Here is a 15,026-nt window from a genome sequence, read left to right on the forward strand (position 1 = left end):
AACAAAAATTCACAAACACCAATCAATCATCAAATAACACTCAATACAACATGATACCATCCAAAAACAAACAACCAATCGTTTTAAAGTCCAAATTTCTTGCAAGTAAATCAATTACCATGGATCTGAGGCCAGTTGTTGGAAATTATTTTACCAGGATCTTAGATCTACTCACAAGTATGTTGATTAACACCCTAAATATGAACTTTCTAAAACGATAAATTAAACACATATAAAGTTTAAGAAACCTTACATTGGGTGCAGCGGAATAATATGACTCCTTCCGTTCAGATATCTAGCCCTTTATTCCTTTCTGTAGCAGAGCATTATCAATATATGAACTTGGATCTCTTTCTCTGAATCTTTGATGCTGAAACTCCTTTTTGCTGAAAGTCTTTCTTCACGATCTTCCTCACTATGATTGAGGTATCACTTGCTGTGTGTGGGCACTACTCATACACTAAGAATTTCGAAATATTGAAGAAGAAAAGAAGAGGGAAGTGGCGGCTAAAGATAGGGAGAGAGAGGCTCAGTTTTTTCTGAATCAGAAGTGTCAGAAGAAAAGTATAATTTTCCTGAAGCCTTCACTATCTATTTATAGCATTCCACTAGGGTTAGGTTTGAATTATTTGGCATTAAAATAATGAAAATATCAGAGGTAAATTCCTATAAAAGTGGTCGGCCCTATACTAGTGGATTTGGGCCTCACTTTTTGCAATTTTGCAGTTTTATCTTTTCAGCATCTGATTTTCTCAAAAACGCCAATTTTCTAATTCAACCATTTAAATGCCAATTCTAACTATTTAATAACTATAAATAATTATTAAATAATATTGTCATTTATCATTTTTATTAATTGAACCATACAAAGTATCATAATTAACAAATATGCCCCTAAAACTCTTTCTTTACAATTTCGCCCTTACTTAGTGAAAATTTCACAAATAGACATAGTCTAATTTGTGAATTATAATTGATTAATCAAAACCAATTATATGAGTCTTACAAGCGATATTATCTCAACTAGTGTCGGGACCATGGGTCTATATAACCGAGCTTCCAGTAAGTAGATCAAGAATTTAGCACTAAAATTCACTAACCTATTAATTCTTCATTGAATCCACCCATAGAACTCAGAATTGCACTCTCAGTATATAGAATGCTCTATATGTTCCACCATATAGATGCATCATTAGTTATCCATTGTTATAATCCTAATTTGATCAATGATCCTCTATATGAATGATCTACACTGTAAAGGAATTAGATTACCGTAACACCCTACTATGTATTTTATCCTTAAAACACTTGACCCCGTATAAATGATATTTCAGCTTATGTGAAATGAGTACTCCACCATTTATGTTCTTTTGGTCAAGCTCGAAGGAGATCATCCTTCGCTTACTATTCGCCAGATAGAAGCTATAGATTCCATGTTTATGCTAGCGCTCCCACTCAATTGCACTACCGTGTTCCCAAAATGTACGTATCACCCTGACCTAAAAGTAGGCTTAACTAACAAATCAAAGAACACGAATAGCCTCCTGAGATTGAGACTAATCATAACAGGATTAAGAACATTTGATCTAGGATCAACTAAGCGATATTGACTTGAATAGATATTACGGTAAGTTTAATAAATCTAAGTCAAAGTTCAATATCGGTCCCTTCCGATGCATACTCCATGCATCCAACCTGAGCTTTACTTTAACCAATGCTCTGGAAAGAACATAACACTTCTCTAAATGCAAGTAAACTCTGTTGTAGATTATCATATTAGTAAAACCCTATGTCTGATAAATCTAGGAAACTTTATTCACATAGTTATGTTTACTTTCCAATGTGTTGACGGCACAATAAACAGGATCAAGTATGTGAAAAGGGTTTCAGATGAATTTATACATTATGTATATATAATCATGAAATAAATCATGTGAACCATGCAACATTAAATGTTATGTCTGATCTATATTAATAAGTAAATCTGATTATATTGAAATGAGTTTTATTTAGGGCATAAAATCCAACAGTAACGTCACGAAAAATTTACGTTGTATTTTTTTCCCACCTCCCTTGTTGGAGCAGTGTGTAGCTGGTTTAACAAGTTTACTCATCATTCAATAATTTCCTTGGAGCAGCTATCCAGGGATTTCAAGAAGAAATTTTAGGCCGCTAGGGATAGGCGACCGAAGCGGCCTCGCTAACCAATATAAAGCAGCAGCCTGATGAAAGACTTAAGGCGTACTTAAGTCGTTTTACCACGGCTGTTGCCGCTAGGGTTAGAAATTTGGATGACAGCACACAACTTACAGCCCTTCAGGCGGGGATCTCCACTGATCCATTTGTTGGAGATATTTTACCAGGATCTAGATTTACTAACAAGTATGTTGATTAACATCCTAAATATGAATTCTCTAAAATAATGAAATAAACACATAAGGGTTTAAGAATCTTACATTGATTGCAGGGGAATAATATGACTCCTCCTGTTCAAGATCTCTAGCCCTTGATTCCTTTCTGTCGCAAAGCATTATCAAGATCTGAACCTGGATCTCTTTCTCTCCTTCGGGTTTGGTTACCACCGTCTTACTCACTATGATTGAGTACTTGACTTGCTAGGTGTGGGCACGTTACTCATTCACTCAAGGTTTCGAATATGGTTAAGAACAATGAAAGAGGCTAAAATCACTAAGGAAGGAACTCTCTCATCAACTAGTTGTCTCACATAGAAAACTAGGTTTGATTTGGTTGAAGGCATCAAGTGGATGAGTGAGAGTATCATGTTCCTTTTATAGTGTTTCAACTAGGGCTTAAGGTTGAATTATATGGATTAAAAAAGAATAAAATATTGGGCAAAAAATCACTTCTTGGCCGTACAAACAAAAGACCGATTTCTAGTTAGATTTTTGCCACTTTATTTCAACCACTTATTCTTATTTTCAATAATACCATATTTTCTAATTCAACCTTAAAATGCCAAAAATATTTATTTAATAATTATAATTCATTATTAAATAAAATTATCATTTGTTTAATTCATTAATTAGACCATACAAAGTCTCTTAATTAACAAATTGACCCCAAAACCTCTTTTCTTCACTATTAAGCCATTACTTAGTAAAAATTCATAAATAAGAAATAGTATAATTTTAGAATTATAATTGATTAATTAAAATCAATTAACTGAGTCTGCAAGTAGTATTATCTCAACTAGTGAGGGGACCATTGGCCTATATAACCGAGCTTTCAATGAGTAGATCTAGAATTCACTAAGTAAATTCTTAACTTATTAATTCTGCCTTGCTCCACTATAGATCTGGAATTGAAATACACTCTCAGTTATATAGAACGCTCTATATGTACCACGATATAGATGCGTTATAATTATCCGTTGTTACAATCCTAATAGTCAAGGATTCTCTATAGATGATCTACATTGAATAGGGATAAATTTACCGTTCTACCCTTCAATGTATTTTATCCTTAAAACACTTAGCAACCTATAAATGATACTTCAGTAAACTAATATAATTACTGAAGTGAGGCCTCAATCATTTATCTCTATTCAGCCAAGCTCGAAGGAAATCATCGTTTCACTTCTAAAAACTTATAGAAGCTATAGATTCCATATCTATGTTTAGCGCTTCCATTTAATTGAACTACCATGTTCCCAAGATGTAAGTATCCACCAGAACCAAAAGTTAGCTTCCGCGAACAAGTCAAAGAACATAAATAATACAACTAAGCTAAACCTAACCATATCAGGATTAAGATCCATAGACCTGATCAACCATTGATATTGACTTAGAAAGATATAACGGTAAGTTTATGATATCTTATCTAAGATCAATATCAGTCCCTCCCAATGTATACTCCATACATCCGATACTAGTAAACTTTGCCAATGTCGTGGAAAGGACATAACACTTATCCAAGGTGTAAGTATACCTTATCGCTGATTATCATGCCAGTCTAAATCCAGTGAACTGACAAATCATGGGAATTCAACTTTCAAACATATAATCATGATTATATTCCACTGTGCTGACGACACTATAATCATGAACAAATACATATGCCTTGGACTTACTAGAATTTATACATTAAGTATAATCATGAAATAAATCATGTAAACCATGCAACATAAAATGCAATTTCTGATCTTTATTAATTAGTAAATCTGATTATATTGAAATGAGTCTTATTTAGGGCACAAAACCCAACAAACTCCCACTTGCACTGATATAAAACAAAAAGTGCATTTCAAATAATCTCTACACCTTGATATCCAAATCAAGAGTAGTATGTAGTATTCTCTCTGTAATAGGATTTGACAGGTTGTATTCAATACAACCTTTCCTCCACCATTACATTTCCTTAATCAGAAAATCTTTGATATTGTAAAATTCCTCTCTATATGTCTACTCCTCTAGGGATACTGGATTTTTTACTTTTTGGCAACTACTTTTGCGTTAGTCAGGAAATAACACTAGTAGTTAATAAATTGTTGGTACAATGCCAAAAACTATATAGAACTTTCCTTAGACTGAATAAGTATCTTTCCTGCAACTTTAACATTCAGTCTCTCTGATAGACTTAGAGACTTCAGATATGTTTTTACACTTCTCCAAAATCACTACTCCACTCCCAGAGTAATCACCATCTCATCAGCAGAATTTCTAGCACTAAGGCAAGTCTAGAAACTTGATTTGGTGTAGTCTAAGAGTATTAATATACCACCCTTATCGACTAACATATAGTTCATCTTCTTGATCTGAGGATTTACTTGCTTATGTTCCAATGTTCCTTTCCTCAATAGCAGGTGTCTGGTCTAATGCATAAGAAAGAATATCTGAGACCTCTCAATGTTGATCCTAAGGAATTCTTTCTTTGGCTTTTATCTTTTTCTGGAATAGATGAAACTTCTCCTTAGATAAATAAAATCTATGTCTAGAAGTCGAGAAGCTTCTATATATTGCCATTAGAAAAATGCACTAGCAACTTACTAAAGTAAGTTGTTTGCACTAGAGTATGTAAATCACCAGGCATACCATAAGCCATAGGTTTAGATAAACTCAAACCTTTAATACTAGGATTAAGTTGTTTTGTTAAGTCCATTGAATAGACTTATTTTCAAAATTTCATTTCTTGTCCTTGTAATAGAAAACTTTTAATCACTCCATATGAATTGTTTTAACCATAGTTCTCTTGGTCTAACTTCTTAGTTCCTTATTCTGACCATCCCTTACTTGTTTAAACTAACAATGGATTTTTAGTTACAAGTGTCTTCCAAGTCATAACAGGGTGAGTTCCTTGAAACCCTCCCACTACGACAAGGTCCTGTGACTTTCTGTCTAGGAATCTAAATGGTATTATCTTCTTCGGTTGTGTCAAAACACAGTGGGACCATCTTATATCGAATAAGATGATAAAACACTTTGGAATCAAGAAAAAAATATCTCCTCTACTTTGCTACTTTGTTTTTAGACTTAGTCATTTTCTTAGAAAAGTAGTATTTGTTGAAACAAAAACTTTCTTATCTTAATGACCATAGGATGGTCCACCCCTAATCAGTTAGAATAGCTATCAAACATGCAAACCTTAGCTAATAGTTTTAGCTTTTCTTAAGATCACGATCGGGACATCTATGATTCTAGTAATGGTTTACACAAAGTACACAACCATTCCATCATTCTGAAATTTTCCTATCACTAGGGTATATCCGTAGAAGGACTTAGGCAATTGCTAGTAACTAATCATAGACCATATACTTTCATCAATATGCAAATTGAATTTTTAGGGAGGTAAGTTTGGATACATTTCAAAAAAAAAAAAAATTTAATCATCTTTGAACTGTATATCCAACCATTTCTCCACCGCTATCAGTTCGCAAGATCTTTAACCACTTACTTTAATGTTTTTCAACACTGCTAGAAATTCATGAAATTTTTCAAACATTTCAAATTTCTATGCACAATGTAAAATCTAGAGTGATCGTCTAAAGAATATAACGAAAACTCATATCCACCCCTGAAAGTACATCCATATGCCAATATAGATTATCCTACTTTCAAGTGGATATAGGCATGTTTAACTCTTTGTAGAGAATGATCTTGTCAAAACCACTATGAACAAGATTCAAATGCCATAGATATATAAGAATGTGGTTGTGGTCTTTTGATGAAAAAGGTTTAGTTATAACAAAAAGTTCTTAGAAAGTCCAAGTGGATCCTGGTCACAGAATACTAAACTCATATTCCATACATAAACATACAGTTTGAATCCATTGACAGAAAATGGATATTAAAAACTTGTGAAAGTCATACTGTATTGTTAAATGTATTCTAGGAAACTGAAAATAAAATTTTTATTTGGAATCTAAAATTTAAAGTCAAAGACTTAAATTTATACCAAATATACAAAGAGTTTTATTCTAGCCTGGACCACCACTACTAATATAACTCTAAGTTTAATTTGCCTAAAGTAAGCATATATAAGTAGGAGATTCTATTAGATCGAGGATTAATATCATTTCGGGATAGCATGTCGGGAATATAATCATCTGCGCCATTCAATTTCAGAAGAGAAATTAGAGTGACATCATAAGCAGATGATTTATAAACCATTCATCCAATGATATACTATGTAAGAAAATTCGAAATGAATAAGCTAAGAGGAAAATTTAGGATAATTTCGATTAAAATAAGAATCCAACAATGTCCCGGTAGGCGAGAGTCAAAGTTATTCTTATTTTACACGAAGTTTACAACTACAATTAATAACAGAAAATAACATGGTTCAATATAAATTCACACACAATTCAGAAATTATTAAGCATTTCGCAAGTAACAAAGACATGTGAAAATACAAAACAAGCATATCTTAAATAGTTTCCAAGGTTTTCAAGAAACTAAGAAAGTGTCCCAGTGGGCGAGAGTCAAAGATATCATTCATTGAATAGAGTTGTCAGCTCATCTAAAATGGACACCATTCTAGCAACCTTCTATTCGATCAAAATAAGAATCCAATGTTGTCCCGGTAGGCGAGAGTCAAGGTTATTCTTATTTTATGAGCTTCCACCATTGTTTCATACTTTATAAATTTATCTCTAAGTAGTCACCATAGGGGAGAGTCTAATAGAGACGAAAACTTCCAAAATACTTATCATAAGAGATCGTTACAGTGTTAAATGCTTCAACGAATAACCATCCATTAGGGGGACGAAGTCTAGCGTCTCGAGGTTATATTGAAAATAATTAACCATGTAGGACCAACAATGGAGATCGAATGTCCTTATAACTAAAACTCATTATTTTAAAGAGTTGTATTTTCTTTTGATACTTATTTTAATATATTTATTTAATTAAAATTACTAATTTTGATGACTCTAAATATAAATTTTAATTTAATATTTATAAAATTATACCCTAGGAAGATCTGAAAAATAAAAATTTATTTTCCATCCTTAGTATTAATTTTCCAATAAATGTTTTGAAAATTACTTAATTTAAATTAATCCAAAACTAAATGAATTAATTTTTAACTCAAATTTAATTTTCTTTAAATATATATGACTTAATTCGAAATCCAATGTATAAAGATACATATTCGAAATTCTCTAAAATAAAATAAAATAAAAAATAGAAAAATTATTCTAATTTATATTGGTCTAAAATTAAATAAATTAATTTTCAACATAAATATAATTTTCCTATTTAATTAAATCTCTTAAGAAAAATATCAAATATTTAAGTGTCTAGAATAAAATCAACTTAAATATTAATTTTCTAATTTAATTAAATATATGTAGAAAAATACCAAAAAGTTTATCTAGAAAATATCTATCTAGATAATTTATAAATTAATTACTAATAATTTTCTAATTAAAATATAATATATTTTAGTCTATTTATTTTAATCAAATCATTAATGAAAGTTACTTGATTTAAGTTGATCTAAATTTAATTAATAAATTAATTTTCAAATTTAATCTAATTTTCAAAAATGAATAATTTCGAAATATCTACATTTTAAAATGTAATTCAAAAATTTACTTAAAAAATAATTTTTAAAATAAAATAAAATGTACTCTAATTTAAGTTGGTCGGAAATTAAAAAATTTTCAACATAAATATAATTTTCTATTTAATTAAATTCATAAAATGAAATAATTAAGTATTTTGAATAAAATCAACTTAATTATTAATTCTAACTTAATATCTAAGAAAATATTCTAATTTAAGTTGGTCTAAAATTAATTAACAAAATAATTTTCAACTTAAATATATTTTCTAATTTAATTAAATTTCATGAAATAGAAACAAATAATTAAGTATCTAGAATAAAATCAACTTAATTATTAAATCTATTTAAGTTTTAAGAAAAATATTCTAATTTAAGTTGGTCTAAAATTAATTAAAAATTAACTTTCAACTTAAATATATTTTTCTACTTAATTAAATATTAGAAAATATAAATTAGTTACTAGAAATCACTATCTAGCCATCTTGGAAGATGCGATTAGTGCAGCTATAGTGCGAGAAGAGGGCAAGCACCGACAATCTATTTAATACTTAAGTAAAAGGTTATTAGGGGCAGAATCCAGATATCCCCCTCTAAAAAAACTCGCGTTATGCCTAGTCCATGCGTTTCACAAACTACAACCATACTTCCAGGCTCACCCCATAAAAGTGTTAATCGATCAACCCTTGAGACAAGTTTTATCAAAACTAGATGCTTCTGGAAGATTTATAAAATGGTCGATTGAACTGGGGCAGTTCGACATAACATACCATCCTTGAACATCCATTAAGGGCCAAGCTTTGGCTGACTTCTTGATAGAAGGTATAACTCCAGAAGAAATCCCACCTGATCAGCGAGACGAGGAAACCTAAAAGTTATATGTGGATGGCGCATGCAATGAACAAGGTTTGGGTGCAGGGGTAATATTAATATCGCTGGAAGGCTTTAAGTTTCACTATGCTCTGAGGTTCCAATTTGATGTATCAAATAATGAGGCGAAATATGAAGCCTTGATCGCCAGCTTAAAGATAACAGAGGCCTTGAAAGTCAAAAATCTCATTTGTCATAGTGATTTGCAGCTAATCGTGAACCAGGTCCTCGGGGAATGCTAGGCCAAAGGCTTAAAAATAGTGAAGTATTTAGAGAAAGTTCAGAAGAACTTGGAAAGATTCGATTACTTTAAAATCGAACAAATTCTCAGAGAACAAAATTCCAACGCCGATACCTTAGCAAAGCTGGCCTCGCAAAATGACCTGGATGAACTAAATCTGGTCCCGGTAGAGATATTGAGTGAGCCAAGTACATGTAAAAATGAAGACGTCGAGATGATAGGTAGCTCTCCAACATGGATGACGCCTATTGTCAACTATTTAATCGATGGGCAACTTCCAAATGACAATAATGAGTTGCGAAAACTATTGTAAATAGAGCCTCGCTACACAATGATTGAAGGCAAACTATATATAAGAGGGTACTCACACTACTACAAAATAGATTTTTGGTGTCAGTTCGAGGGACGGTTTTTTAAAAACTGACACTAAAGATCACCCTAACTCTAAGGTATTGGTTTATAACTGACACCTATAAGGACTTTAAGTGTCAATTAGTAGACTGATACTAAAAGTATAACCAAGACCAAAAAAAGTTCAAAGAAAATATACATATAAATTGAGTATAAGTGTCGATTCATAACTGACACTAAAAAACTTTTGGTCTCAGTTATAAATCGACACTTAAAAGTATACCCATAAAAAATAAAAAAAAATAAAAAAAAAGTCCCATAAACTTTTTTTTTTTATCGTTAAAAACCTCTTTTAAATGTCGTTTCATAAACGAGACCAAAGACACTCAAAATTTGGCTATTTTCGTTTCCCGCCATTTAACCCCTGAACCCTCTCATTTTCATCTTTGCGCGCAGACCTCGAAGCTACCTCAAACCCCAGTGCTCTATCTCCCTTCGCCTCCTCTCCTGGCGACCCAACCTCCTCTCACTCACCCCCTCCTCCCTTTGTGTCTCTCATCCCTGAATTGGCCCGGACACTATCTCGTCCCCAAACTGGCCTTGCCTGTGCTCCTCTCTCCCCAACTGTGTCTCCGTTGCCACCGAAATCGGCAGCTAAAGGCCAAGCTGCCAATTTGTTTACTTGAATCGTCTTTTACAGGCTAGCTCATTTTTTATTATGATGATTATTTTTTTTAATGGAGTTTTTTAGTTTCCCAGATCTCGTTTTCTTTGGGTGCTATTGATGATTATGTAGATTAACTTTTCTGGTTTTGTTTAATATGTTTGTTAAATTTTGTATTAACTTTTTTTTTTGCTATTTATAAAATGATAAAATGTTCACTATTTTGAATGTTATTATTTCGTTGCCTTGTAGTTGAGCTTCCTCCAATGGCTCAAGGATGGAAGCTCTGCTAATGACAATTGAAAAGTTGATACTTTTCCTAGGTAAACTTTCAAATATCCACTATTGTAGTAGCTCCTTTTATTATTATTTTTCTAAATCAGTACTTTGCAAGAGATGTGTCCTAAATGCTGTAGGTTTCTGATTTGATTTTTATTTCTAAGATGATTTTTGTTATTGCGACATCTTCCAACTAATCATAAGTTTTAATTAGCCTAAAATTTCATATATTAGGGTATCGGGAGCTATGATAATAAATCAAGTCTTTATTTTCTCTTCTCTCATTTTCTATGGTTCGTTCTTCACTTCAAATCGAAGGATTTCAATTTATTTTTTTCTCTTTCAAATTTGCATCCTAAACAAAATAATACAGGAGAGCTCAAGGAGAGGTTTAATGGGTTTCTGATTTATTGGGTCGTTAGATTATTCCCTCTTTCAACTCTCAGGTAAATTCTATATATGTTTCTCTAAGCCCAAAATTTCATAAACTAATTATTGTTGTTGGTATTATTTATTTTTTTGAGGAGAAGAGGTTTTGTATATGAGCGGCCTGGTTAGAAAAGGAGCAAACATCTTTTAGACATAATTAACAGAATAATTGTAATTGCTGTAAACAATATGATTTGATTTCCCATACTGAGATAAAAGGCATAATGTTTACTTAGAATTTCTAAGAGAGATTCTGTAGTTTCAAAATTACTATCTGGTCAAACCTTTCAAATGACCAAAAATATAAAGAAATTAAAAAGAGTGACCTAACAAAGCTAGCCTTCATTTCAATAGACAAATGCTTTAAACAATCTTTGTGGGCTTTGGTTAAGAATGCTTGGGTGAGGACTAACACTAGGGTTATTCTATTTCACAGCTTTCTAGTCTTGTGTTTGTGTGTGTTTTGTTCAGTTTCACAAGCTTATTCTATTTCAGAATTATGCTTTAGTATTATATATGTCTGCTATAACATCCATTAATGTTATTTATATGGGTTGACTAATCTTTCATTGAAGAAGTTTTCATGTTGATATGTGATGCTAAGTATTAGTTACGATTGTTTGCTTCAGTTGTGCTATGCATATTATGCTTTGCATAGAGTTTTCATTAATATAATATTTTTATTTTCTTTTTGTTTTTTGTGTGAATGTTAGTGTGAGTGTAAGTGTGAGTGAGTGTTAGAAGTAATAGTCTTAGCAAGCTAGGAGAGTGGAGTGTGACCAAACTACAAGTTGTCTTCTAGTTGGTTATTGTTGACCGAGGTTTTCGGCAACTAATAAAATATGATTATACTATTGAGCTGTAAGAAAGTGAGAGAAGGATTTTTACGTGGTTGGGGCGTTAATGAGCCTTAGTCCACGAGTCTTTGTTATTTATGGATGTATTTAATACAGAATTTATACTTGGGAGGATGTCACCCTTATAATTACAGAGAATGTTCTTGGTGAGTATTTACTCTTCTTGCTCATATGCAGCCCAAGATTCTCCATCCCCTTTAATGAGTTTTGAGGGGGTATTTATAGTGTTTTGGTGGGGTAATTCCTAGAATTGTTCTTACAAGTGTATCTGTAAGTATCCATAAAGTTGGATATTCCCAATGAATATACCATGAGTAATGCATGGTCAAATCTCTAGGTGCTGTAGGGTTTTTATGAGGAATGTCCTTTTTGGCCTTGTGATTGACGTGACTCTTCACAGTGTAGCCGTCGCTAGACTTAAATGATCATTACTGTGGCGCTGCTGGTTGGAGGTTGTGCCGTCAGACTTTATTGCGTGTTGCAGTCCCAACACGCTTCCTCCCATGCAGCATTTAATGCGACTTGATTGCTCAGGAGAAGCCTGACACCTCATGGAGGTGCTTTAGTGTTACGTGAGCCTCCGGGAGCACCTTGAACTCCGGGTGCCTCCTCCGGGACCTATGTCCAGGATGTTTCCTTGTGGCATACAAAGACTTAGCAAATATTTATAAATTATCTGATCCACGTGTCCCTGTCCGGTTGATACACGTATATTGGGCGAAATCAGGGGCAACAGTTATTATTGGCCATGTTAGTCATCGCATAATTCATTATATTATTTAGAGGCCTTTTTCAGTCTTTGATAAATGTTGGAGCTCACTTTGAGGCACACAACTCTTTTCAATTTATGTAAACGAAAAAGGGAAAGAAAAATGTCATTATAGCTATAGTATAACTGCAACTTTTGGCTTAGAAGAAACTCATTTTAGAAAAGTAAATTAGTTGTAGCAAGAATAAAGATAATAATAATTAAGATTGTAATGCATGCATTGTTTGTGAACTTATTTGTCATCCTTTTTAATGTAACTTTTATTTCATTTAAGTGTGATAAAGACAGTGATCTGGTTTTTCATGAATTTTGTTCAGAATGTTGTATGGTGTTTTAGAATTATAGAAGAGAAAATAAAGGATTACATTGAAGTGGAAGTGAATTTTAGGAGCTAGAGCCTATGAATTATGTAGTACACATTAAGTCATTCTTGTTTGGAGCACTGATGTACACTACCCATCTCATTACCAGCTCAATATGGTTTCGGGTTGAGTGAATTGAGATTGAAGATGAGGGAATAATTTTGTTTCTTCAATGTATATAATTATTATTATATTATTAGCAAAATTCTAATAGTAACATTGATATTACAGTGTTGCATTTAAAATATGTGACCAAATTAATTCTTTGATTTGATGCAGGAGTGTTCTGTACTTATGTATCAAATCATTTATTAATTATTTTTTAGATGAGATCATAGAATAGGACTATTATACTATACTATAGTATTTTCAGGTCAATAATATAAATTAGATTTTAACTCCTTTTTAATCTCTTATATGATTTTGATTACTTTTTAATTGATCATCTCAGGTTAATTCCTCATCAACATGACAACATAAATCATTTGACCACAGCTCAACATAGTTCGGGATGAAAGGGCAAAATTTATTCCGTATGAATTCAGTAAACTAATAATGCATTGAAGCTTTGGAACGTTTTTGAGTAGGAAATACTTATGTAATTGCAATTAATTTTAGTATAAATACAGTACTTTGTTATAATACTTATTCAATTTAATACAAGTATACTTGTTATAGATGTTATGTTCTTGCTATTTAATTTTTGTTGATATTTTATGCTAATTTTTAAATTATATAATGCAGGTGGGGAAATTGATAAATAATTGCAATTTTCTCACTGCCAATAACATTGTGCCATTATTAGAAATCGACACTAAAAATTCAAAAAAAAAAAAAATACCAATGCAAAAAGAAAAAAATACCATAACTATTTGGTGTCATTTTATAATTGACACTAAAAAGCTTTTAAGTTTCGGTAATAAAATGACACCAAAACTTGATGGTGTCGGTTTTAAACCGATACTAAAAGAAAAAATATAAATGTATTCGTTAAGTGTCAGTTTTAAAACAACACCAAAACTCAATAGTGTCGGTTTAGAACTGACACCAAAAATTTGACTTTTTGTGACTGTAGAATAAGTGTCGGTTTTATGAACTGACACTAAAAGTATAAGTGTCAGTTTAAAACTGACACAAAAAGTGTAGTTATGAACCGACACTTGTACTCAATCTATAGGTATATTTTCTTTGAACTTTTTTTGGTCTTGATTATACTTTTAGGGCTCGTTTGGAACGTCGTATTAGGTCGTATTAGGTCGTATTGTATTGTATTATATTAAATTGGATTATATATCATATTTTATATAATACTATATTAAACTTTAATTTATACTAAAACATTATATATTTAAGTGTCCATAAAAGTTAATACCACATATAGTTTACATAAAAATATTGCATAAAATACAATTCAATATAATACAATACAATACAATACGACCTTATACGACGTTCCAAACGAGCCCTTAGTGTCGATCTACTAACCGACACTTAAAGTCCTTATAAGTATCAATTATAAACTGACACCTTAGAGTTACGGTAATCTTTAGTGTCAGTTTTTTTAAAAAATTGTCCTCGAACTGACACCGAAAATCTATTTTGTAGTAGTGGCAGTCGACTTCTTCACTAAATGGACGGAGGTCGAGCCCCTCGTCTCCATAACCTGCAAGAAAGTCCTTGACTTTGTCGTCAAGAACATTATCTGTAGGTTTGGAATTCCCATGAAGATAGTATCCGATAATGGAACACAATTTGATGGCGACTTGTTCACTGAATTCTGCGAGAGGAATAGAATTATCAAAATCTTTTCGTCAGTATCCATGCCTCAAGCAAATGGACTAGTAGAAGCCGTCAATAAAACTTTAAAGGATACTATCAAGAAGAAGCTAGACACTTCCAAACGCAGATGGGTTGACGAGCTACCTCCGGTACTCTGGGCCCACAGAATTACCGAGAAGATAGCCACGGGACACACTCCTTTCTCGCTAGCATTTGGCTCGGAAGCGATGCTGCCTGTTGAAGTGAACATATCGACTCACAAAAGAGAGTTTTATAATCAAGAAGAAAACCAGGAACTTTTAAAATTGTCCTTGGATCTACTTGAGGAAAAACGAACTGAGTCGCAAATCACCAACGCTGCATACCAACACCAAGTCACAATATACTTCAACAAAAAAGTCAA

The 15,026-nt window shown here is 32.2% G+C and overlaps 1 long non-coding RNA gene across 1 annotated transcript; it reads left to right on the forward strand.

Annotated features, from left to right (window-relative positions):
• Positions 1–9,905: 9,905 nt before the first annotated feature.
• On the forward strand, positions 9,906–13,521 carry LOC115697106 (uncharacterized). The gene is made up of 3 exons (XR_004007882.2): positions 9,906–10,471; positions 10,801–10,873; positions 13,296–13,521. It is a non-coding gene; the product is annotated as an uncharacterized LOC115697106 (long non-coding RNA).
• The last annotated feature ends 1,505 nt before the right edge of the window (positions 13,522–15,026 follow it).

Source organism: Cannabis sativa, chromosome 7 (genome assembly GCF_029168945.1).
Source record: "Cannabis sativa cultivar Pink pepper isolate KNU-18-1 chromosome 7, ASM2916894v1, whole genome shotgun sequence".
Lineage (NCBI taxonomy): Eukaryota > Viridiplantae > Streptophyta > Magnoliopsida > Rosales > Cannabaceae > Cannabis > Cannabis sativa.